General features: G+C 40.6%; 1 protein-coding gene across 5 annotated transcripts in view; it reads left to right on the top strand.

Annotated features, from left to right (window-relative positions):
* Nucleotides 1–27,659, top strand: part of NCALD (neurocalcin delta) — a 445,233-nt gene that overhangs the window by 21,935 nt on the left and 395,639 nt on the right. Inside the window, exon 2 of one of the 5 annotated variants that reach the window (XM_059902282.1) lies at nucleotides 17,579–17,807. The exons of the other annotated variants lie outside the window; for them this stretch is intronic. The gene's annotated coding sequence lies outside the window, so the exon portion shown is untranslated. The remainder of the gene's footprint in view (nucleotides 1–17,578; nucleotides 17,808–27,659) is intronic. 5 annotated transcript variants of the gene reach the window in all.

The raw sequence follows: 27,659 nt of genomic DNA on the forward strand, positions 1-27,659 counted from the left end.
GTTGCCTCATCTGTATCAGCTAAATGTCTCCATCCGTTCCCTGCATGAAGGCAGGAAACTGGTCTAAAAAACAGAAATGAGTCATCTGATGCTCAGAGAAGGTAACCCACCTGCCGAAAGTCACACAGCCTATCAGTGATTAAAATCCAAGTCTGCTCCAGAGTCCACTTCTCTAACAACTGTGCAGTACTGCCTTTGGAGCCAGGTATGCTCTCTGACTTGAGGGTTTTCCTTGTCAGTAGTGTGTGATAGAGAGACAGCTGGATTTCTGATGAGCCCTCAACACAGTCCCTCTGCCTCCTACAAAGATGAATTAATGCAGTGTTGGTGAGGGAATTGGGATTTACTTGTGTCTCTGCCACAGCTAAGCCCCTGATATAACCAGGAAATGAATATTATTAGTTGCAAATGGAAGCTTTATTCAGTGGAACTTCCAATCACATGGTTTGCTTTACAATATAATTCATTATTAGATGAATTTTGTCCCCTCCGCCTCCCCCAAATTCATGTATTGAAGCCCTCATTTCCAATGTGACGATATTTAAACAGGTCCATTAGGGAGGTAGTTAAGGTTAAATAAGGGTGGGGCTCTAATCTGAGAGGACTGGTGTCCTTATAAGAAAAAGAAGAGATAAAAGAGCTATTTCTTTCTCTGCGTGCACAGAGAAAAGGCCACAGTGAGAAGGTGATTGTAAGCCAGGAAGAATGCCTCACCAGGAACCAACTCTGCTGAAATGTTCATCTTGGACTTACAGCCTCCAGAACTGTGAGATAATAAATAACTGTTGTTTAAGTCACCCAGAGTGTGGGATTCTGTTACAGCAGCCTGAGCAGATGACTATGGGTCCATTTGCCTTAAATCCCAAATAGGAAAGTAGGGATGGTAGTTACATATGCAGCAAAAGCTAGAGGAGCAATGGGGCCTGGAGGAGGGTGAGAACACAGATCATCAGGGGTCATTAAAGGCTGCATCAGAGGCAGTGCCATGTGAAATGGGCATTGAGGGAGTTGGAGTGCCTTGCAGGCAGGGTAGCTTAGTGGTTAGGAGTATGGGCTCTGGGGTCTGACTTCCTGCATTTGAATCCTCGTGCTGGCTTGCTGGCTGTGAGACTGTGGGCAAGTTACTTAACCCTTCTGAGCCTTCCTTTTTTTTTTAAACATCTTTATTAGAGTATAATTGCTTTACAATGGTGTGTTAGTTTCTGCTTTATAACGAAGTGAATCAGCTATACATATACATATATCCCCATATCTCCTCCCTATCCCACCTCTCTAGGTGGTGACAAAGCACCGAGCTGTTCTCCCTGTGCTATGCGGCTGCTTCCCACTAGCTATCTGTTTTACATTTGGTAGTGTATATAAGTCCATGCCACTCTCTCACTTCGTCCCTGCTTACCCTTCCCCCTTGCCGTGACCTTAAGTCCATTCTTTCCGTCTGCATCTTTATTCCTGTCCTCCGCCTAGGTTCTTCAGAACCAGTTTTTTTTTGATTCCATATATATGTGTTAGCATATGGTATTTACTTTTCTCTTTCTGACTTACTTCACCCTGTATGACAGTCTCTAGGTCCATCCACCTCACTACAAATAACTCAATTTCGTTTCTTTTTATGGCTGAGTAATATTCCATTGTATATATGTGCCACATCTTCTTTATCCATTCATCTGTTGATGGACACTTAGGTTGCTTCCATGTCCTGGCTATTGTAAATAGAGCTACAATGAACATTGTGGTACCTGATTCTTGATTATGGTTTTCTCAGGGTATATGCCCAGTAGTGGGATTGCTGGGTCGTATGGTAGTTCTATTTTTAGTTTTTTAAGGAACTTCCATAGTGGCTGTATCAATTTACATTCCCACCAACAGTGCAGGAGGGTTCCCTTTTCTCCACACCCTCTCCAGCATTTATTGTTTGTAGATTTTTTGATGATGGCCATTCTGACCGGTGTGAGATGATATCTCATTAGAGTTTTCACTTGCATTTCTCTAATGATTAATTAAGAGAGGTTAATTAATTAAGGTTAGGTTGTTTATTTGACATGTTTCTTGTTTCTTGAGGTAGGATTGTATTGCTATCAACTATCCTCTTAGAACTGCTTTTGCTGCATCCCATAGGTTTGGGGTCATCGTGTTTTCATTGTCATTTGTTTCTAGGTGTTTTTTGATTGCCTCTTTGATTTCTTCAGTGATCTCTTGGTTATTAAGTAGTGTATTGTTTAGCCTCCATGTGTTTGTATTTTTTACAGATTTTTTTCCTGGAATTGATATCTTGTCTGATAGCATTGTGATCGGAAAAGATACTTGATATGATTTCGATTTTCTTAAGTTTACCAAGGCTTGATTTGTGACCCAAGATATGATCTGTCCTGGAAAATGTTCCATGAGCACTTGAGAAGAAAGTGTATTCTGTTGTTTTTGGATGGAATGTCCTATAAATATCAATTAAGTCCATCTTATCTAATGTGTCATTTAAAGCTTGTGTTTCCTTATTTATTTTCATTTTGGATGATCTGTCCATTGGTGAAATTGGGGTGTTAAAGTCCCCTACCAAGATTGTGTTGCTGTCGATTTCCCCTTTTATGGCTGTTAGTATTTGCCTTATCTATTGAGGTACTCCTGTGTTGGGTGCATAAATATTTGCAATTGTTATATCTTCTTCTTGGATTGATCCCTTGATCATTTTGTAGTGTCCTTCTTTGTCTCTTGTAATAGTCTTTATTTTAAAGTCTATTTTGTCTGATACAAGAATTGCTCCTCCAGCTTTCTTTTGATTTCCATTTGCATGGAATATCTGTTTCCATCCCCTCACTTTCAGTCTGTATGTGTCCCTAGGTCTGAAGTCGGTCTCTTGTAGACAGCATATATACGGGTCTTTTTTTTGTATTCATTTAGCCAGTCTGTGTCTTTTGGTGGGAGCATTTAATCCATTTACATTTAAGGTAGTTATCGATATGTATGTTCCTATTACCATTTTCTTGATTGTTTTGGGTTCGTTATTGTAGGTCTTTTCCTTCTCTTGTGTTTCCTGCCTAGAGAAGTTCCTTTAGCATTTGTTGTAAAGCTGGTTTGGTGGTTCTGAATTCTCTTAGCTTTTGCTTGTCTGTAAAGGTTTTAATTTCTCTGTCGAATCTGAATGAGATTCTGAATCATTCAGAAAATCATTCTGAATGATTTGCTGTGTTGAATCTCTATCCTTGCTGGGTAGAGTAATCTTGGTTGTAGATTCTTCCCTTTCATCACTTGAAATATGTCTTGCCGCTCTCTTCTGGCTTGCAGAGTTTCTGCTGAAAGATTAGCTGTTAACCTTATGGGGATTCCCTTGTATGTTATTTGTTGTTTTTCCCTTGCTGCTTTTAGTATTTTTTCTTTGTATTTAATTTTTGATAGTTTGATTAATATGTGTCTTGGTGTGTCTCTCCTTGGATCTGTCCTGTATGGGACTCTCTGTGCTTCCTGGACTTGATTATTTCCTTTCCCATATTAATGAAGTTTTTAACTGTAATCTTTTCAGGTATTTTCTCAGTCCCTTTCTTTTTCTCTTCTTCTTCTGGGATCCCTATAATTCGAATGTTGGTGCATTTAATACTGTCTCAGAAGTCTCTAAGATGGTCCTCAATTCTTTTTTCTTTATTCTGCTCTGCAGTAGTTATTTCCACTATTTTATCTTCCAGGTCACCAATCCGTTCTTCTGCCTCAGTTATTCTGCTATTGATTCCTTCTAGAGAATTTTTAATTTCATTTATTGTGTTGTTCATCATTGTTTGTTTGCTCTGTAGTTCTTTTAGGTCCTTGTTAACGTTTGTTGTATTTTTTCCATTCTATTTCCAAGATTTCGGATCATCTTTACTATCATTACTCTGAATTCTTTTTCAGGTAGACTGCCTATTTCCTCTTCATTTGTTAGGTCTGGTGGGTTTTTACCTTGCTCCTTCATCTGCTGTGTGTGTCTCTGTCTTCTCAATTTGCTTAACTTACTGTGTTTGGGGTCTCCTTTTCACAGGCTGCAGGTTCATAGTTCCCGTTGTTTTTGGTGTCTGCCGCCAGTGGCTAAGGTTGGTTCAGTGTGTTGTGTAGGTTTCCTGGTGGAGGGGACTATTGCCTGTGTTGTGGAGGATGAGGCTGGATCTTTCCTTTCTGGTGGGCAGGACTGTGTCCAATGGTGTGTTTTGGGATGTCTGTGACCTTATTATGATTTTAGGCAGCCTCTCTGCTAATGGGTGGGGTTGTGTTCCTGTCTTGCTAGTTGTTTGGCATAGGGTGTCCAGCACTGGAGCTTGCTGGTTGTTGAGTGGAGCTGGGTCTTAGTGTTGAAATGGAGATCTCTGTGAGAGCTTTCGCCGTTTGATATTATGTGGAGCTTGGAGGTCTCTGGTGGACCAGTGTCCTGAACTCGGCTCTCCCACCTCAGAGGCACAGGCCTGACACCCGGCCAGAGCACCACGACCCTCTCAGCCACATGCCAGGTACGTGGGGAGTTTTTTGCCTTTTGGGAAGTGTGAGGTCTTCTGCCAGCATTCAGTAGGTGTTCTGTAGGAGTTGTTCCACATGTAGATGTATTTCTGATGTGTTTGTGGGGAGGAAGGTGATCTCCACGTCTTACTCCTCCGCCATCTTGAAGGTCTCTGCATTGCTGTTGGCTGGTGTCCTTAATATAGCCAACTTTCTGTGTTTCTGAGCCTTCCTTTTTTTAAAAAGGAGAATAATGAGAGTGCCTATCTCACAAGGTTGGGGAGATTAAATGAGACAATGCATGTGAAACTATTTAGAGCTGTGCTTAGCTTGTAGTAAGCATTCAATAAGTTATTAATATTAGTTATTAATATTGTTTTAACCAGCAGAGAATGGGGTAGGGTGTGTTTGGGGGGAAGAGTGGTGGTAATCACAGGCTGAAGAAGTGTGTGAGCAACAGAGGGAGGAGCCGGCATGCATTTGGTGAACAGCTGTGTGGTTTGTCTGGAGGCCAGTTCACCAAGGCTCCTTTTTTCCGAGTCTGTGTTTTTCAAGGAGTCTCCTCTTGGAAGAGATTTCCCAAACGGAGCTTCGAAACAGCATAGAAGCATATCTTGGCCTGCCTGATAATGTTTCTCGTTGTACATGAGCAGATTGGCCTTCTGGTTTATCAGTCAGTGTCTTGAGCATTTGGTTGGCGTGAGTCAGTCCCCCAGAGTCTCATCATTCCTGAGGGAACTGATAAAATCAAATTCCTGTATGTGCAGAACTGAAGACCAGGCCTTGGACTTGCAGTGACCCCTTGGAGGTGCAGACATTGTGAGGCTCTGCTGCAAACAGAGAACTCGCCCACCACTGTCTCTCTTCCCCCTTACTCTAGCCTTTAAACTTTTAAACAGTGTGACAAACTGAACCCCAAATATGTGGTGGGATTGGGCAGAGCATAGTGTGCCGAAGGAAGAAGCCCTTAAATGCTTGTTGGGCTAAGGAAGAGTACTCGCTGTTGGCGATGCAATGGGCAGTGGACTGGGGCAGGAAGAGTCATGCCCTGCAAGCAGGAGTCTGGGTCCTGGTCCCTTCTCCCACTTACTATGTGCCTTTGGACAAATCCCTTCACTGATCCTCACATGCCTTATCTGTGTAATGGAGATAAAGTCTTTCCCTACTGAAGGCAGAACATGACTGAAAGCCGTCTTGGTTTCTCTTCTGGCTCTAATACTCATGCCCTGACAAGATGACTCCCAACAAGGGTTGAAGAAATTATGGCACAATATTTTTCTACCATGTGGAAACCAAGGTGAGCTACAGGTAGATTCTACCCTCTCCTGCCCTCTGATTGTTTCATGTTTGCTTTCCTTGTTGGTCCATTTGAAATGAAGCTAGGTTGTGTAGGTGGGGTGGTAATGGTGGGGAAAGTGGATGGACATAATTCTCATGTATTGTTCACTATGCCCATCACGTCATTGAGCATATGAAAGGTGCTCAATAAACACTTGTTAAATTGAATTGAATATTACTGCCTAACAACCAATTAATTCAAATTATATTCTTATACTAAAGACATTATTTGCCTCATCTACAGAATAGTAGTTATAAGATAAACACAAATGAAAAATAAAACTGGTTATTTTGAAGAACAAAAGATGCATTATGAAGGCTCTTAGTTCTGTTCCAGAGTTGCATTTATTTAATAATGACTCTTGTTAGTTTATTCTAGGATGTTTTATCATTTTGAATTGATCGCCCCCTGCCTCCCCAAATTCATGAGATAGAAAATTAAAACATTAGTTTTGTTTTAGAATTCAGCCTCCCACAGCCTTATTGACAAGAATTGGGGGTGTTAATACTGCAAAGTCATCCTTCATGTGATTCGGATAAATGCTGCTCACATCTTTATGCTACTGTTTTGTAAATGGAGGATTCATTTCTTGTCTGAGACTAAACATGGGAATCTATTAAAGTGGCCCAAAGTGGACAGCCTGTTCTCATGTGTGCAAGAATTCTAAAGGCTCTCATTTCAGATACACAAAAGCAAAACAAAGCACACACAGAAACACCCCTTTTCCACTTGTTAGTAGCTTCCTAGAATAAGGTTATGGTTGTGATACACTCGTATGCCTTCCTTCCTGAACGCATAGGCTGGCAGCACAGACTGGAAATAATTCCTCTGCTCCAGCTGATGCTGTTCAGGACTCGGCTTGCTCCCCGGCATCAAGCGTGGCCTTTGTATATAAAAAGAATGCTGTTAATTCACTTTCTAGATCAAAAGATGCACTCTAGAGGCCAGCAGACATGCTTTATTTGACCTGTAGTGTTTTTAAAACTTAAAACTTGTTGCCAACTTAAAAAAAGAAAGTAGAATATGTCTCAAAAATGTGGATTTCAAGCTTCTCTTGAAAAATCATCATATCTGCCGGGAAAATGGCACATGGCTGCAATCAGTGAGCTGAGCAGCACCTGCTCTCTTTAGAGAGGACACATGCACACTGACTGATCTGAATCTCGACTCTTCTTACCTTCACAAACCCTGACCTGCTCGGCTCACCCACAGGCCTGCCTGCCCCTGTAAGCATTTGCATTTTTTTTGATGGTAAAATATACGTAACATAAAATTTCCCATTTTAACTATTTTTAAGTGTATAGTTCAATGGTATTAAGTACTTCACATTATTGCACAACCATCATCACCATCCATCTCCTAAACTTTTTCATCTTTCCCAACTGAAACTCTGTTACTCATTAAACAACAACTTCTCATTTCCCCCGCCCCTCAGCTCCTGACAGTTACCATTCTACTTTCTGTCTCTCTGAATTTGACTACTGTAGGTACTTCATATTAGTGGAACCATATAATATTTGTCCTTTTGTGGCTGACTTATTTCATTTAGTGTAATGTCTTCAAGGTTAATCCATGTAGCAGATGTCAGAATTTCCTTCTTTTTTAAGGCTAAATAATATTCCATTGTATGAATACACCATAGTTTATCCACTCATCTGTCAGTAGACAGTTGGGTTGCTTCCCCATTTTGGTGGAATAATGCTGCTGTGAACATGGGTGTTCAAATATCTGTTTGAGTCCCTTAAGCATTTGCATTGTTTGGACAATTTTCTTGACCATTTCCCCACTATGCTTTTGTTGCTCCAGCTTTCCTCTCTTTCACTGGTCTCCTAAAGGCAAGGGACTGACTTCAGCTTAATGAATTAACTTCTTTGAGAAGCAGTGAAAAATCCTCAAGCCATCTCATGAAAATGACTTAGGTTCTTTAAAATTGTAAAAAGTAGTTTCTGTGGGATTTTCAGAATTTAATGTCACATTAATATAAATATCTGGAACTAACATTTTGTGATCTATTCAGTCTTGAGTTTAGCTATGAAAACTCCTGTTTTAGGAAGAAATTTACAATGTATTTGGTTTCTTGATCGGAACGAAGCTTGTTCATATTGCTTCGGTGTGCTATGTATGCAAATGAGACCTTTCCTTGTAGGTGCTGATGAGAAAAATAAAAATAATTTAGATTTTATTTCCTAACTTTCAGGTTGCATTAAGCTAGGAAACATGTAAATTTTTCCCACTGAGTGCTAAATGGAAAGGTCAAAAGTTTTTGCTCTTCTTTTTGAGAGAGTACTATTACTGATCTGTTCTTTGTTAATGATAACATCAGCCTAAATGTTATTATCTGACATAGGCATATGACAATTCCCTTGTATTATTATGAGAACAAAAACTTGATGTCAACTTGGAATTTTGGTTATTTAGGTAGGCACTGGGCCAGAATTTGCATTGCTGATATTTATTTAGCATTTCGGTCTAAGGCAGTTGTGGACATAACTTTTTGAAATCAAGAGTGCAACTAATTATGGTTTTCTCAGGGTATATGTCCAGTAGTGGTATTGCTGGGTCGTATGATAGTTCTATTTTTAGTTTTTTAAGGAACCTCCATACTGTTGTCCATAGTGGCTGTATCAATTTACATTCTCACCAACAGTGCAAGAGGGTTCCCTTTTCTCCACACCCTCTCCAGTATTTATTGTTTGTAGATTTTTTGATGATGGCCATTCTGACCAGTGTGAGATGATATCTCATTAGAGTTTTCACTTGCATTTCTCTAATGATTAATGATGTTGAACAGTCTTTCATGTGTTTGTTGGCAATCTGTATATCTTCTTTGGAGAAATGTCTGTTTGGGTCTTCTGCCCATTTTTGGATTGGGTTGTTTGTTTTTTTGATATTGAGCTGCATAAGCTGCTTGTAAATTTTGGAGATTAATCCTTTGTCAGTTGCTTCATTTGCAAATATTTTCTCCCGTTCTGAGGGTTGTCTTTTCGTCTTGTTTATGGTTTCCTTTGCTGTGCAAAAGTTTTAAAGTTTCATTAGATCCCATTTGTTTATTTTTGTTTTTATTTCCATTTCTCTAGGAGGTGGGTCAAAAAGGAGCTTGCTGTGATTTATGTCATAGAGTATTCTGCCTATGTTTTCCTCTAAGAGTTTGATAGTGTCTGGCCTGACATTTAGGTCTTTAATTCATTTTGAGTTTATTTTTGTGTATGGTGTTAGGGAGTGTTCTAATTTCATTCTTTTACATGTAGCTGTCCAGTTTTCCCAGCACCACTTATTGAAGAGGCTGTCATTTCTCCACTGTATATTCTTGCCTCCTTCATCAAAGATAAGGTGACCATATGTGCGTGGGTTTATCTCTGGGCTTTCTATCCTGTTCCATTGATCTATATTTCTGTTTTTGTGCCAGTCCCATACTGTCTTGATTACTGTAGCTTTGTAGTATAGTCTGAAGTCCGGGAGCCTGATTCCTCCAGCTCTGTTTTTCTTTCTCAAGATTGCTTTGGCTATTCGGGGTGTTTTGTGTTTCCATACAAATTGTGAAATTTTTTGTTCTAGTTCTGTGAAAAATGCCATTGGTAGTTTTATAGGGATTGCACTGAATCTGTAGATTGCTTTGGGTACTATAGTCATTTTCACAATGTTGATTCTTCCAATCCAAGAACATGGTATATCTCTCCATCTATTTGTGTCATCTTGAATTTCTTTCATCAGTGTCTTATAATTTTTTGCATACAGGGCTTTTGTCTCCTTAGGTAGGTTTATTCCTAGATATTTTATTCTTTTTGTTGCATTGGTAAATGGGAGTGTTTTCCTAATTTCTCTTTCAGATTTTTCATCATTAGTTTATAGGAATGCAAGAGATTTCTGTGCATTAATTTTGTATCCTGCTACTTTACCAAATTCATTGATTAGCTCTTGTAGTTTTTTGGTAGCACCTTTAGGATTCTCTATGTATTGTATCATGTCATCTGCAGACAGTGACAGCTTTACTTCTTCTTTTCTGATTTGGATTCCTTTTATTTCTTTTTCTTCTCTGATTGCTGTGGCTAACACTTCCAAAACTATGTTGAATAGTAGTGGTGAGAGTGGGCAACCTTGTCTTGTTCCTGATCTTAGTGGATATGGTTTCAGTTTTTCACCACTGAGGACAGTGTTGGCTGTGGGTTCGTCACATATGGCCTTTATTATGTTGAGGTAAGTTCCCTCTATGCCTACTTTCTGGAGGGTTTTTATCATAAATGGGTGTTGAATTTTGTTGAAAGCTTTCTCTGCATTTATTGAGATGATCCTTCAGTTTTTCTCCTTCAGTTTGTTAATATGTTTTATCATATTGATCGATTTGCGTATATTGAAGAATCCTTGCATTCCTGGAATAAACCCTGCTTGATCATGGTGTATGATCCTTTTAATGTGCTGTTGGATTCTGTTTGCTAGTATTTTGTTGAGGATTTTTGCATCTATGTTCATCTATGGGCATATACCCTGAGAAAACCATAATTCAAAAAGAGTCACGTACCACAATGTTCATTGCAGCTCTATTTACAATAGCCAGGACATGGAAGCAACCTAAGTGTCCATGGACAGATGAATGGATAAAGAAGATGTGGCACATATATACAATGGAATATTACTCAGCCATAAAAGGAAACGAAATTGAGTTATTTGTCGTGAGGTGGATGGACCTAGAGTCTGTCATACAGAGTGAAGTAAGTCAGAAAGAGAAAAACAAATACCATATGCTAACACATATATATGGAATCTAAAAAAAAAAAAAAAAAAAGGTCATGAAGAACCTAGGGGCAAGACGGAAATAAAGACACAGACCTACTAGAGAATGGACTTGAGGACACGGGGAGGGGGAAGGGTAAGCTGGGACGAAGTGAGAGAGTGGCATGGACATATATACACTACCAAATGTAAAATAGATAGCTAGTGGGAAGCAGCCGCATGGCACAGGGAGATCAGCTTGGTGCTTTGTGTCCACCCAGAGGGGTGGGATAGAGAGGGTGGGAGGGAGACGCAAGACGGAGGAGATATGGGGATATATGTATACATATAGCTGATTCACTTTGTTATACAGCAGAAACTAACACACCATTGTAAAGCAATTATACTCCAATAAGGATGTTAAAAAAAAAAAAGAGTGCAACTAATGTTGTGCAGAGAACATTAAACTCTTTAAGAAAACAAATTGTTTTCAAGTAGTTACAGAAAATGAAACGTACGAGTTTACAAATAATTTGACATACAAATCACAAATCCTCTTCATTAAAGCTGGACCCTCATAGCTCCTGTCCTACTACGTAAGATTTGTTTTAGAGCCTGGCTCGTTATAGCATTTTCTTGAAAGGTTTGTGATTGCATTTCTTTAAAATGTCTTATAACCTAGACTTTTAAACTAATACAGCAGACCTTCATCTGAATTACTAAATTTCTGCTGTAATTATTTTTTATTATTTTCAGTGTATTTGCAGTTTTAAGAAAACACGCCAGGGACTTCCCTTGCAGTCCAGTGGTTAAGACCCCGAGCTACCACTGCAGGGGGCGTGGGTTCACTCACTCCCTGGTCGGGGAACTGAGATCCTTGCATGCAGTACAGTGCGGCCAAAAAAGAAAAGAAAAGAAAACACGCGAGTCTAAATGTGTGTGGGCACATTTTTTTTTTGCTGTTGTTGTTAGCGCCGTGGCTTGCGGGATCCTAGTTCCCTGACCTGGGATTGAGCCTATGCCCCCCTGCAATGGACTCGCGAGTCCTAACCACTGGACGGCTGGGGAATTCCCTTTTCCTTTTTTTTTTCTGGGGGGGGGGCACATTTTTAATTTCAAGTTGGCTTAACTATTAAAGCACATTTCAAGGACAAATTTTGTATCTTAATATAAACCTACTGTCTCTTGCTAAGGACCAATCTCTTCCTATTTACTTGTTTTAAAACTAATACATTTAAATTTTAAAACATGTAGGAGAAATCCCTTAAAAGTTAAGATCCAAGATTCTTGTCTCATCTGAGCATTTTGTAGTTTAATGTTCTTTCCACCTGCCCCTACCCCATTCCCCCCAAAGATGTTTGTAATGATTCTAAGGAATTGACTTTCCTATGATAAGGCTTAGGTGCCTTGGATTATTGGTGAGCATGGATTTAGCAATGCAGGCCATTTTTACTACCCAGGACTGTTTTATTTCCAAGTGACAGATACCGAACTCAAATTGGGCAAAATAGCGCAACTAACTGAAAATTCCAGGGGTGGAATTGAGACCCATTTATGGTGTTCAAAGAATCTGAGGAATTTGTCTTTCTCACACTTTCTACTTCTCATCTCTGCTTTCATCTGTGTTGATCTAATTCTCAGCAGGCTCTCTCCACGTGGACGCCAGCATGGCTGCCAGCAGCTCCAGCCATACATCACCCTGGCAGTTAGCAACCCTAGAAAAAGGAGAGACTTTTTTTACAGAAGCTCTGACAAAATTACAAGAGAGGGATGAAGTTAGTCTTGGGTCACGTGCTCATCCCTGAGCCAGTTACTGAGGTGGAGGAGTAATGAGTGATTGGCCAGGCCTGGGTTATATGATCATCCCTGAACCAATCATTGTGGTGGGGAGATGAATACCGTGATTGGCCAGGTTTGAGACCCACGGCCATCACTGTATCAGGGGCTGGGGAACGGTTGGTTAAATTCCAAGTGTTTGAGATGCGTTCCTCATTGGAAGGACAGGGCTGGTGTCAGAAGAAGAAGAAAGATGCCCAGGACATCATTTAGGTGTCCTGAAATCTCTCTATGGGGAAGGACTGGTTTTACTCATCTTTGTTTCTTTCAGTTGACACAAGCCTTAACAGAGTTGCTCAGTTAATGATTGGTGAGAGTTTAATTAAGGAATTATTTATAGGGTGTCAACAAGGTCAAGGGAAACCACTGAGGAATGACAAGGCACCTCAGGGCCAGAAACTGCTGGAAGTAGTTAAAATCCTCAGACCTAGAGGAGTAATGGGAGGAAAAGCTCCTGGAATCAGAGAGAACAGTGGCTGTGGGAGAGGGAGACCTGACCAGAGCCAAGGCCTTGGGTAGAGGGATGCACTACTGTCAAACGATGACAGTAGGGAAGAAATGGGGAGGATGAATACCCCAATCTCTCTCTCATCCTGACCTCTCTCACATCTCTGCTGTGCTTGATTCCCATTGGGTTCCCATTGCTTGAACCCACTGAGAAGCCAGAGGGCAAGAGAGCCCAGTTCATTTAGTACACAAAGGTAAGTCTTCAGGCACCTAGGAGGACAAATAGAGGTCATCCCAGTCTTCTTTCTCACTTTCAGTCTTCTTCAGACCTTATTTAAATGCAGATTTTCTTAGATGTATTCATCCCTTGCCTCCAACTCCTACCCCAAGCACAGACTATACTTATTTTACTGTCTTAACACCACATGCCTTTGCCAGGGGTACAGCAGAGGTCTGTGCAGGAAGCACCATTCACATCATGTGAATGGCTTCCTCTGAAATCCTGCAGTGCACGGCCTGTTCTGTGGCCCTGTCTTTGCATTGCATTCTGAATTGTGTTGTCTGGGGGTGGGGCTGGGGGTGTGGCCCAAGAAAAGAAGAGAGAGAGAGAGAGCGAAGCCTTCTTATGCCGTAATTTTAAATTTGGAAATAATGACCTATGTACCTGTCAGGGCTGCAGATCCTGTTGGGGCAAAAAGCAGGAGGACTAAGGTTTCAGTAGTAAAAATAATGGGATAAGTTGATGAGAGTCCAGAGTAAGGAGGTACTTTTTTTTTTTTAAATTTTTATTGGAGTGCAGTTGATTTACAGTGTTGTGTTAGTTTCTGCTGTACAGCTAAGTGAATAAGTTACAAATATACATATACCCACTCTTTTTTAGATTCTTTTTCCATATAGGTCATGACAGAGTATTGAGTAGAATTCGGAATAAGGAGGTAATTTGTAAAGAGGTTATTGACTATTGCCAGAGTGTGGGTGCTAATAGATTAGCTGTATCCAGCCTCATCCAGAACTTCTGGCCGTAGCCTTCACAACTGACTCAGCTTCTGTTGAAATAGCATCTCTGTGTGTCAGTCTTATCAGGAGTCAGGGATATGGAATAAACGTCTTGTGATATTGTGCAAGAGAGGGCACAAATACAACAGCAAGAGATAATGAAATCACCTTGCACTTAGTCATCCTTGGGGTTGGTACAGGTTTGGGGCCCCCTGGTTGTGATTAAGGACCTTGGCTCACAGGCTTGCTATGCAGGTGAGTGAAATAATAGGTGGGAAATACGGGCTGTCAAGTGTGGTATGAATGTTAGATGTAGTGAATGGACCCATTTTTTTTCCTGTGCTAGTTCCTATTTGGTTCCTAATTCTTTTTTTTTTTTTTCAAGTTTTTGGCTGCACCCCACAGCATGTGGGATCTTAGTTCCCCAACCAGGGATTGAACCCACGCCTCCTGCATTGGAAGTCAGAGTCTTAACCACTGGACCACCGGGGAAGTCCTGGTTCCTAATTCTTAGTCTTACCTTTTTGTAGTGTCTTAGACTGTGGGACTCAGGTAAGCTGTGACTTATGTAAACTAAGACTATGGAGCTTAGGTAAGCCAATCTTCTCAAATCCCTACACATCCATGACTTCTGGCTATGTCTGTGTTTTCAGGTTAGAAGTCACCAGAGAACCAGTCCATTGTGTCTGGTGTGTCTTTTCCCTAAATCACACTGGAGGAAAAGTGGCGCCTGCCTTGGATGTGTAACTAATTGGCTTCAATAGAAATAGCAAATATTTACAAAGTACCTACTCTGTGCCATCCACTCTTCTAGGCACTAGGAATATGGGGGTGCCAAAACCAGGCAAGAGTTTTACCCTCAAGAAAATAGAATTAAAGTAGAATTGAAGAAGATTACAGGTAGGATTCTAATTAAAGTAGAATTAAAGTAGAATTTTATGACCGCTCATGTAGAGTAGAATGACGGTGGCATCACATTTTGTTGGATGGTCAGGGAAAACCTCTTTGAGGAAATAGGATTGAAACTTAATTATGAATAATGAAAAGGAACACGTCATGAGAATAGCAGGGCAAAGAACAGTGCAAGATGAAGGAAGAGCCGTGCAGAAGCCCAGAGATGGGAATGAGCTTGATGTGGGGAAGGAGCAGAGAGGTCAGTGTGTCAGAGTGTTTGGCCTAGAGGGCAAAGGGGAAATGCTTAAGCTGAGGTTGCCCAGGTGCACCAGGGGCTTGGCAGCCAGGTCATGCATTTGGAGTTTTCATAAGGGCAGTGGGAAGCTATTGATGAACTTTACGCCGGGAAATGGCATATTCTTTTTTACATTTTAAAATTGGTTGCTTTTGATGGAGAACACTATGGAGGTTCCTTAAAAAACTAAAAACAGAACTACCATATGACCCAGCAATCCCACTACTGGGCATATACCCTGAGAAAACCATAATTCAAAAAGAGTCATGTACCACAATGTTTACTGCAGCTCTATTTACAGTAGCCAGGAGGTGGAAGCAATCTAAGTGTCCACTGACAGATGAATGGATAAAGAAGATGTGGCACATATATACAATGGAATATTACTCAGCCATAAAAAGAAACGAAATTGAGTTATTTGTAGTGAGGTGGATGGACCTAGAGTCTGTCATACAGAGTGAAGTAAGTCAGAAAGAAAAACAAATGCCATATGCTAACACATATATATGGAATCTAAAAAAAAAAAAAAAAAAAGGTCACGAAGAACCTAGGGGCAAGACGGAAATAAAGATGCAGACCTACTAGAGAATGGACTTGAGGACACGGGGAGGGGGAAGGGGAAGCTGGGATGAAGTGAGAGAGTGGCATGGACATATATACACTACCAAATGTAAAATAGATAGCTAGTGGGAAGCAGCCGCATGGCACAGGGAGATCAGCTCAGTGCTTTGTGTCCACCTAGAGGGGTGGGATAGGGAGGGTGGGAGGGAGACGCAAGAGGGAGGAGATATGGGGATATATGTATACATATAGCTGATTCACTTTGTTATACAGCAGAAACTAACACACCATTGTAAAGCAATTATACTCCAATAAGGATGTTAAAAAAAAAAATCAACTGTAGAGGGTAGGAGATGAAGCAGCGAGACTCATTAGATTTTGTTTTAAAAGTAATGGTAGTGGCTTGAAAAGAGCAGTAGTTGTAACGGAGGTAGAGAAAAGGCAGAGCCAATGTGAGGTCCTGATGGCTTAAAATAAGGAGGGAATTGGAGGAGGGAAGGGACTCAGGAATGATTCCCGGTTTTTATGTATAGTGCTTTGGTGGATGGTGATTTCTTTTATTCTGAGCTGGAGAAGCCTAGGGGTATCTTGACGAGGTATTGCGGAGGTGGGTTGGTGGATCAGAGTTCTGTGTTATGTGTTGAACTGTGTTCCCACAAAATTCGTATGTGGAAGTCCTAACCCCCAGTGCTGCAGAATGTGACTATGTTTGGAGATAGTCTTTAAAGAAGTAATTAAGTTAAAATGGGGTCATTAGGGTGGGGCCTAATCCAATACTGGTGTCCTCATAAAGAAAGACTAGGACACACACACACACACACACACACACACACACACACACACAGGGAAGACATGAAGACTTAGGGAGAAGATGGCCATCTGCAAGCCAAGGAGAGAGGGCTTAAAAGAAAAACCCTGCCTACACGTTGATCTTGGACATCTAGCCTCCAGGATTGTGAAAAAGTAAATCTCTGTGGTTTAAGCCACCCAGTCTGTGGCACTCTGTTATGGCAGCCCTAGCAAACCAACATATGTTAAGTTAAACACCAGTTACACCCCAAGTGAGGATAAGTCACCAGTTGGTTGTATGGACCTGGAGAGATGGGAAAGCTAGCGAGAGATTTGGGGGTCATCAGCATAGAGGTGTATTTAAAGTCCTGGGCTGGATGAGATGAGTGTGGATAGGAAAAGAGGGCCTGTGGCTGAGCCCTGGATCCGTGAGGGCTGAGCAGAGGGGTGAGCGCAGGGAGTGGTCCGTGAGAAGCCAGTGTGTGCAGTGTGAGTGTGCTTGAAAAGCGACTTGTGATCTTCAGCCTGTTAGCCTCCTTTCAGACTCATCCGTTGGACCTATTCACCTCATAAGGTTCTTCTTTGAATACACAGTTTAGATCTTTGCATCAGTTTCCCTGAGGTGCTTGCTCACATGACCATTACTGTTGTTCACTAGAGGGAGGTGACAAAGTGTGCCAGTTTGCCCAGGACTGAAGGGATTCTGGGATGTGGGACCTTCAGTGCTAAAACCAGGACATTCCCAGGCAAACTAGGACAGGTTGGTCGCCCTAATAAGAGGGAAGCTTTGGCAAGATTTATTTACTTCATCTCACTGGTTTCATTGAAAGGTGACTGGTTTAAGAGAATGTTATAACTACTGTTGGTATTATCATCTTAGAAATGTTCATTTTTTTCCCTAGAAACTATCTAGAAATGGGTGCTTCCACCGTGAAACAAGCCTAATAATGAAAAGCAAGTTTGAGATACTTTCCTTTCAGTTCCATTATCTCCTATTAGTTTCATTTTAACAAGAATATTTTCTTGGCTTGGGTTTGTATTATTAAAAATTTCATACATTTCAGGGTGTACATTTTGAGTAATTATCTCCCCAGTGATTTTAAGCATTTGCTTCAGCTAATCCCCTTAATGAACCCACTAACAGTAACTTTGGCGTTGTATAGAATACAGAATTGGAGCCAGCTGTTGTTCAATGGGTTTTAGCTGGTTCAAACCTAACAGATGTTTCAAATCTAAACGCAGGCCTAAATTGGTTTACCTTACAGGGCCCCATTCTGGGTGAGTGGAAAAAAAGGAGGTCCTCCAGGTCTTTGGATGCAGTAATGATGAGGACGCCTGCATCACCATCCTGAACACTTGTTGCTTGTTTGCATCTCACTGGCCCAGCTCAGTTCTTAAGCCCAAGCCGCCCACCGCACCTGGTTCTGCCTCCCTCGCTCCGTCTGCTACCCGCCATCTCTCTTATCCTTCTCAGCGTCTTCCGGGACTGGGCGGGTGAGTGTTGGACACATTCTCGGCTCCGTCTGACCTGTGCACCCGCCCCACGTCACATGTCATGGGCATAACTTCACACTCAACCAGACGGGTTACTGCTAAGGCCAAAACAGCCTTAAAAGTTAACAGGGTTAACTATTACGTTAGTTTCCTAAGGCTGCCCTAAAAAAAAGTCACTATAAACAGGGCGGCTTAAAACAACAGAATTTTATTTCCTTACAGTTCTGGAGGTCAGAAGTCTGAAATCAAGGTGTCGGCAAGGCCATACTCCCTCTGAACGTCTAGGGGAGAATTCTTTCTTGCCTTTTCCCAGCTTCTGGTGGTTGCTGGCAGTCCTCTGCATTCTTGGCTTTTGGACACATCACTCCAATCTGTGTCTCCATCTTTATACAGTGTTCTCCTCTCTGTGTGTCTCTGGGTCCAGATTTCCATCTTCTGAGGACACCAGTCATTGAATTAGGGCCCTCCCTTGTTCAGGATCGTCTGATCTTAACTTGATTACATCTGCAAAGACCCTATTCCAAATCAGGTCACATTCACAGGTACTGGGGGTTAGGACTTCATATCTTCGTGTCTTTTGTCAAGGGGACACAGTTCAACCCACAAGAACTGATAAATCCTGTGAAGAAGAGCATTAGCTCATTAATAGGACATGGTGAAGTCAACCAAACACTCAAGGTAATAGTAACTGCTGGCTTCGAGGCTCCAATTCTGACAGCAACTCTGATGTGTGTTTTTTTTCCCCACACCGCCAAGCAGTTAATTCGAATCCGATACTATATATCTGGAGGTAGTGACTGATCCCACAGGTTAAGGGCTTAGTCCTAAAAGAGCCCCCTCCTTCCAGATTGCAAGTTCAGGTTGTGACTTGTGCTTCTGACCGATCAGGTGTAGATCAGAGGTATCCATGGCCCCCTCCTTGGGTTCAATTAATTTGCTAGAGAGGCTCACTGAACTCAGAGAAACTTTTACTCACTAGATTACTTTTTACATACTAGTTTATTCTAAAAGGGTATGACTCAGGAACAACTAGATAAAAGAGTTGCACAGGGCAAGGTATGTGGAAAGGGACTCAGAGCTTCTGTACTTTCTGGGTGCCACTCTGCCTGCATCTCCATGTGTTCACCAACTCAGAAGCTCTCTGAACCCTATCCTTTAGGGTTTTTATGGAGGCTTCATCACATAGGAGTGATTGAATAAATCATTGGCCACTGGTGATTGAACTCAATCTCCAGCCCCTTTTCTCTCTCCTGAAGTCTGCAGTGGGACTGAATGTTGGAACACTCTAGTCACGTGGTTGGTTCCTCTGGTGACCGGCCCCCATCCTTAGATGACCTAGGGGCTTTCCAAAAGCCACCTCATTAACGTAACAAAAGACACCTCTTTGCTCTCATCATTTAGGAAATCCCAAAGGCTTTAGGATCTCTGTGCCAAGAACTGGGTTGAAGACCAAATATTTATTTATTTAATTTAATTTAATTTATTTATTTTTTATTGGGGTATAGCTGTTTTACAATGTTGTGTTAGTTTGTACTGTACAGTAAAGTGGAGTTCCCTGTGCTATACAGCAGGTTCTCGTTAGTTATCTATTTTATACATATTAGTGTATATATGTCAATCCCAATCTCCCAATTCATCCCCTCCCTTCCCCCCTTGGTGTCCATACATCTATTCTCTACATCTGTGTCTCTATTTCTGCCCTTGCAAACCGGTTCATCTGTACCATTTTTCTAGGTTCCACATATATGCGTTAATATACAATATTTATTTTTCTCTTTCTGCCTTACTTCACTCAGTTTGATAGTCTCTAGGTCCATCCATGTCTCTACAAATGACCCACAGTCACAGGTAGAATGGGATAGTGGAAATAGTAGAGAATATGGAGACAGATGGATTTAAATCCTAGCCCTACTACTTGTTTTGGAGAAGCCTTGGGTAAGCCACTTACCTTTTCTGACCTGCAGTTTCCTTATTTATAAAATGAGTACAATGTCTATCATACTGAGCTGTTGTGAGTTTTGCATAGGATGGTTTCCACAAAGCACAGTGCCTGGCACAGACTGAGTGTTCAATTAATGTTATCTCTCACTTCCTTTTTAAATCAAGCTGACTTCACGTAAATGAATTTGCAAATTTCTTTGTGCTCTTCATAGAATTCAAAAGTACAGTTGACTCTTGAATAGTGCTGGGAGTTAGAGGTGCCAATCCTCCAAAAATTACATATAACTTATAGTCGGCCCTCCGTATAGGTGGTTCTTCTGTTTTCGAGGTTCTGCATCCGCAGATTCAACCAACCACAGATCGTGTAGTACTGTATTATTTACTATTGAAAAAAATCCATGTATGAGTGGACCCGTGCAGTTCAAAAACCATATATTGTTCAAGGGTCAACTGTAATAATTATATGGCTAATGTTGAGATTATTAGCCAATCTGAGCATTATCCAAGTTTTGTATTTTAGGTGACTCTCTTTGCGTGTGATTGATTATTTTGGAAATGCAGTAGGAAATGACTTTTCATCATGAAGAGGGAGGTGGAATGTCTGTCAGTCACTGGCAACTTTATGGATAATCAAATACCCTGGCTCACTTAGAAACAACTGCCTTAGGGATTTGGTTGGAGTTGATTAACCCTGATGATTTCTTGTGGCTCTGGGCCCATCTATCTTACCCTCAGGAATTTGTAAGGTATTTGCAGGCAGAATTTGTTTCTTTTCATTAACTATCACATCAGGTAGGAATTGTGTTTGGCTCTGGGAACAGAGCTGACTTTGGTGGCTCAGAAGCATAAGGATTTATTATTTATTTTTTATAAAAAATATCTGGAGGTAGTCAATCCAGGGAAGGTGTGACTGCATCTCAGTCCATGGGACTCAGGTTTGTTCCAGTTTTCTGTTCCATCCTTAGTGCACACTTCTGTTCTCATAGGCTTTTATGGGAGGAAATATTTACAAATTATATATCTGATAAGGTGTTAATATTCAAAATATATAAGGAACTCATCAAACTCAACAGCAAAAAACTAAATAATCTGATTAGAAAATGGGCAAAGGAACTGAATAGACATTTTTGCAAAGAAGATATACAAATGGCCAACAGGTACATAAAAAGATGTTCAACATAACTAATCATCAGGGAACTGCAAATTAAAACCACAGTGAGATATCACCTCACACCTGTTAGAATGGCTACCATCAAAAAGACAAGAGCTAGATAAGTATTGGCGAGGGTATGGAGAAAAGGGAACTCTCATACTCTGTTGGTGGAATGTAAATTGGTACAAACACTATGGGAAACCGTATGGAGGTTCCTCAAAAAATTAAAAATAGAGCTATCCAGCAGTCCTATTTCTGGGTATATAACCAAAGGAGATAAAATCACTATTTTGAAGAGATATCTGCACTCCCTTGTTCAATGCAGAATTATTTACAATAGCCAAGACATGGAAACAACCGAAGTGTCAACAGATTAATGGATAAAGGAGATGTGATACATATATATACACACACAATGGAATTATTCAGCTGTAAAGAAGGAAGGAAATCCTACCATTTGTGAGGACATGGATGAGCCTTGAGGGCATTTTGCTAAGTGAAATAAATCAGACAGAGAAAGGGAAATACTGTTTGATCTCACATATTTAGAATCTAAGAAAACTGAACTGTTATTTTTTTTTTAACATGTTTATTGGAGTATAATTGCTTTACAATGGTGTGTTAGTTTCTGCTGTATAATAAAGTGAATCAGCTATACATATACATATATCCCCATATCTCCTCCCTCTTGCGTCTCCCTCCCACCCTCCCTATCCCACCCCTCTAGGTGGTCACAAAGCACCGAGCTGATCTCCCTGTGCTATGTGGCTGCTTCCCACTAGCTATCTGTTTTACGTTTGGTAGTGTATATATGTCCATGCCACTCTCTCACTTCGTCCCAGCTTACCCTTCCCCCTCCCCGTGTCCTCAAGTCCATTCTCTACGTCTGCGTCTTTATTCCTGTCCTGCCCCTAGGTTCATCAGAACCATTTTTTTTTTTTTTTTAGATTCCATATATATGTGTTAGCATACGGTATTTGTTTTTCTCTTTCTGCCTTACTTCACTCTGTATGACAGACTCTAGGTCCATCCACCTCACTACAGATAACTCAGTTTTGTTTCTTTTTATGGCTGAGTAATATTCCGTTGTATACATGTGCCACATCTTCTTTATCCATTCATCTGTCGATGGACACTTAGGTTGCTTCCATATCCTGGCTCTTGTAAATAGTGCTGCAGTGAACATTGTGGTACATGACTCTTTTTGAATTATGGTTTCCTCAGGGTGTATGCCCAGTAGTGGGATTGCTGGATTGTATGGTAGTTCTATTTTTAAAAAACTGAACTCTTAGAAACAAAAAGTAGATTGGTGGTTGCTAGGGGTGGGGGTGAGGCACAGGGTGGGTAAATGTGGTCAAAGAGTATAAACTTGCAGTTATAAGATGAATGCAAGTTTTGAGGATCTAATGCACAGCATGGTGACTGTAGTTAACAATGCTGTATTGTATATTTGAGATATAAGTTGAGATGTAAGTTGAGATGTAAGTTGCTAAGAGAGTAGAACTTAAAGGTTCTCACAGTACACACTAAAAATGGTAACTATATGAGGTGATGGGTGTGTTAACTAACCTTATTATGGTAATAATTTTACAATATATATGTATATCAAATCATCACTTTGTACACGTTAAACTTACACAATGTTATATGTCGATTATATCTCAATAAAACTGGAAGAAAAAAAGAGATAATCTTCTAGTCTAAGATGTCTGCTGGAGCTGGAGCCATCACATCCATCCTCTAGGTAGAAGGATGGAGAAAAGAAGTGAAAGGTGAATGGCCATGCTTCCCAGCTGAGTCAACATCTTATCATCTTTACTGAAAGCTTTACCTTCTGTTTTGTTTTTTAAATATCACTCACCACACTTGTCTGTAAGGGAGACTGGAGAAATGCAAGTAATTTTAGTTGGGCACTTTGTCACTTAGTGATATAGATAGGAGACAATTGATATGTTGGAAACTAACAATCTCTGACTTAACTCCCTCAACTCATTTGATCATCCCCTTCATGATTAAAATGCATTTCCTACTATCCAACCAAAATGATCAATCACAATGAAAAGAGTCACTTAAAAAACTAAAGAGTAGTTCTTTCTAGAGCATCTAGGACAGTTCTTTAACTCATGGGAATTAATGAAGTTATTCATTTATGCAACAAATAGTAACTTTGTGTTTTTCCTGAATATCAAGTTGCGAAGCTTGAGGACAGAGCAATGAGTTAGGCAGGCACAATCCCTTCTCTCCTACTTACAGTCCAGTGGAGGAGTAGAGACACATGAATCAAAGGATTGCATAAAGACAAGAAGAGTTTGTGATGACAAAGAATGATATGTCTTAGATACAATAAGAAAAACTCTCTTGGTCGTAGAGTTAGGGAAGGCTCCTGACTCCATAGATGAGTTGAAATTTGATGGATGAGTAGGAAATACCTAGTTGAAGGGGATGTGTGGGTAAATAGCATTCCAGGAATTCCAGGCATTCCGGAAAGAAGGAATAGTACAGATGAAGGCCAGTGGTGGAAGGACCATGGGAAAAAAGCTAGTTAGTGTGGCTGGAGCACAAGAAGCAAGAGGAAGCACATTAAGAAGTGAGGCTAGAGAGGTGGGCAAGGACCAGCCGTGTGGGGAAGTGTTAGGCATGTTAAGGGTTTCAGTCTTCTTCCCAAGAGCAATGGGAAGCCACTGAGTTTTAAGGTAGGGGTGGAGGTTGAGGGTAGGTGAAGTGATCTTATTTGCTCTTTGTAAAGATTACTGTGATGGAGAATGGACCAGACTGGACTGAATGGTGGCAGACAGAGCATGCCAGAGCCTAGATAAGAGATAATGGTGGCTTGATCCAGAATGCTGATGATTGTAGGTGTGGAAAGAAGTATATGGATTTAGTAGTTCGTAGAGCCATTTGACTTTTGAGGGCTGATGATGGTCCAGCTGTGTCTTTCTGAGATGCATGCTCCAGGTAGAAAGCATTAATATGGAAGAGAACTGTTTACATTAAATTTATTGGTAGTTACAGTGTTCTGTTCTAGAGATTTGTTCAAACTCGGAATAACCCAGGCTTCACCAGACCTGGGTTGTGGCTAGATTTGGTCTTAGTAAAATATTTGTGATTTTGTATATTTTTCTAATCCTAGACTCTGGTGTTTTAATAAAATGTACACCAAAGATGTGTAGGTTCTTGTACACTAAGATGAGAGATGCTTAGGTGATGTTTTCCTTGCCTCTGAGAATTGTTAGCTTTTTTTCACTTATCAGAATTTGAGAATCAAAGAATTGGGAGGTTTCAGATTAAACATGGTGCCCAAATGCAGTGTTTACTGTGGACTCTCCCTCATCCTTAACATCACTAAATGTCAGAAAAAAGATTAAGCAGCATTACCCTATGAGGACAAAGAGAATAAGGAAGGAGATGACTGCATACAAAAGAGGCCAGCAAATTTTTGAGGTATGGAAGGCAGATAGATGAATGATAACTGATTTGGGTTTTAGTTTTTTCTGCTTGGTTAAAGCCTGTAGCCAACAATAAGCAGGCTGATTTGTGCCACAGAACCCCAAACAGGCTCAGATATTGGTGGCACTAGATACCTCTGAAGGTGGGGCTGATAAGAGGATTAGCTTAAAAAGGATCCCCTCCCTCCAGTCATGATGCTAGGCAAGTACCCTTCCTCCGCTCTGCACAGATAGGAGTTTACTGCCTAGAGAGTATGAACTGAGGAGCTCCCAGACTGTGGGACAAGTCAGCGGATACTTGGCAATACTTGTTGTTGTCCCAACTTGGCAGGAGTTTGCTACTGGCATCTAATGGATAGATTCTGCTAAATGTTCCGCAGTACTCAGGGAAGCCACCACAGCAAAGAACTATCTGGCCCAAAATGTCAATAGTGCTGAGCTTGACAAATTCTGAATTAAGTGCAAATCTAGGGTGAGACTCCCTGCCTCCCCACCCAACACAGACATGTATATGCACAGGCAGTTCAGGAGATGGGAGAATATTTCTGTTAGGAAGTTGACGAGCAAAGGGAAAGATACTGACATCTATAAATCTCCCAACATTCCAGGTCCCTGCCAGTCACCCACTGTGAGTTCTACCCACTCTCCAAGAACTTTCATTCATTTTTTGAGACTTTCTTAAATGTGAATGGAGAGCCACAACTGACCAGATAGTTGAGGACAGTCTCATAATGAAAAATGGAGAGAAAAATGAAGAGGAAAAAAAAAAAAGGAATTTAGTAGAAAAATAAAGAATGCAAGAAACAGAAGAAAACAAAAGTAACTGGAGTATAGTACCTCTAGAGAGATAAGAGATGCTATTGCACTTCTTAAACTAGAACAGTATGCTATTAACAAGAAAGGTATATTGAGAAAACAAAAGAAGTTATTGGAAATTTAAAATATGAGAGTGGAAATAAAAATGAAGGGTTGGAAAGTACAGTTGAGGAATGCTTAGAAAGTGGAACAGAAAGACCGAGAGATGGGGAAAAAAATAGCAATGGAGGGAAATTCAGGGGGTCAACATCCAACTACTAGGGATTCTAAAAAGAACATGGAAGGAAGGAAATCAGAAGAGAAAAAATACAAGAAAATTTCCCCAAAGGGTATGAGTTTCCAGAATAAAGGTCCCACTGGGTGCCCAGTACCAGAGATGCAAATCACAATGAAATTTTAAACCAGCAATAACGGAAAATCTTATGAGCTTTCAGAGAGAAAAAGCAATCAGTTATGAGGGGCACTAGACTTTTTAACAGAAACACTGGAAGTTAGAAGGTGATGGAGCATTGCCCTCAACATTTTGAGGGAAAATTATTTCCACTTAGAATTCTATATTCTGCAGAACTTCAGGCACATGTAAAGTTAGAATAAAGACATTTTCAAAGTTACATGACTGAAGGAATTTACCTCCTGTATACCTTGTGTTAGGAATATGCTGGGGGATGTGCTCCATCAAAAAGGAATATAAATCAAGAGGGAGAAAGACTTGGGACATGGGACTGTGTAAGAGGAGAAAAGAATGCCTGATTTAAAGTGTGCATCAGGCCCACGGAGTTTGGGCAGATTGTAAGAGGATGATGGAGCATTCCAAGAAGGACGTCTTTAAGGAAAGCAAACAAATACTACGTAATGTGATATCTCCAGTGAGAGGAATTTTAGTTTTGTGGAAGTTTTCAAGATACATTAGTGAAAGTTATATAGAAAATTAAGTAAATGAAAAATGAGGCAAAAACGAAAGGGAATGGACAAGAAAGGAAATCTATTCTGACTGTGCATTTAGAGAGCACTCATTTTGTACTAGGCATTGTTTTAAGTGTTTGTACACAATGACTTATTTAACCCTCACAGCAACCCCAAGAAGTAGGTGTGAATACTGTTTTCATTTTATAAACATGGAAAATGATACACAAGGTTACATAGCTTGTGCCTGTTGGAAGCAGGATTTGAACCAAGGCAGTCTGTGTTCATAGTCATAACAATGTAAATACTACATTGCTTTAATCAAAAGAGTGATAGTCCTATATAAAGATGATGGTGGGCTGGAGAAATGGGGGGAAACTATGTAACTGCTCAATTCTAATCACTGATAGCAGGAAGTAGTAGATAATGTCTAAATAGAAAAAGGAAACAAGAAATAGCAGTGAAGCAGTTAACATAAAAATAAGGAGTTTACAATCATAGGAAATAGTTAAAAAGTGTTGAGAGTGGTTACGTGTGGGGAATGGGACTGGGAAGTGGGTAGGGGTGGGTAATGAGCTGCTCTCTTTTCCTCTTAGCCTTATAGTGCGATCTCACTTTTTAAAACAATACACAAATGTTAGCTTAATTAAAAATACGAGTCAAACAAAGACAAAAAGAATAGAGGCGTCCTTTAGCCTTATGTTGGGTCACCCAGTTGGACTCTAAGCTGCTGCATAGGAAAGGATCGCTGTCCCCATCCAGAGGCACTGCACCTTCTCTTATACTCATGACTGCAGCTGTCGCACTGTGACTGGTTCTGGGCAGGCTTATAAAGGGTCCCAGAACGGTTTGTTTATTGCCAAAGATAAGCCCAAATCATGCTGAGTCAAGTTGAAATACCAGTCTGCTCTTCACGGGTTATTTCAGTTAAAGGAAAGTATCTTCTTGGCTTGGATGTGTAGATTTAATTAGACAACTTCAGTGTTAAAGTTGTGGGGCTGGCTACCATTTCGGGGTTGAGTCACACTTTATGAACTCATTGGCGGGGAGACACTCAGGTGGTATTTCTCTTTTATGAGTATTGCCTCCTGCAGTTATTTTTTTGTTCCTTATGCACCAGAAGAAAAAAAAAGTCACTGTTAATAAGCACAAGCAGTGAAAAAATTGACTTTTCTTTTGCCCTTTTGGAAGTAGGGGGAGGAGATGTTCACATCTCAGTAGCAATTCTTGGTTTTTTATCTGGCTCTCTATTGTGTTCTTCTCTCATGGACTACAGAATGATTTGAATCAGAGCCGTAGTAGGAATGGCCGCAGCCAGGGCTTGAGAGGCAGGCCAAATGCTCACATGAATTTGCCCCTTCATTACAAATACACCCTGCCGGGAGGGAGTGCTCACTTTCTTATTGCCAGGAAGTCTTCTGAACTGAATAGCCTTGTATTCAACCATATGTTATCTCAAAGACTCCTTTCTCTCATTTTTTTTTTTTTTTTTTTTAAAGTTGGTGATTTCTTTCCTGATGCCTCCAACATAAAGACAATGATTTCTTCAGTGACTGAAGAAATAGTAATTTCACGTATTAAACAAGACATAGG

Source organism: Balaenoptera ricei, chromosome 17 (assembly GCF_028023285.1).
Source record: "Balaenoptera ricei isolate mBalRic1 chromosome 17, mBalRic1.hap2, whole genome shotgun sequence".
NCBI lineage: Eukaryota > Metazoa > Chordata > Mammalia > Artiodactyla > Balaenopteridae > Balaenoptera > Balaenoptera ricei.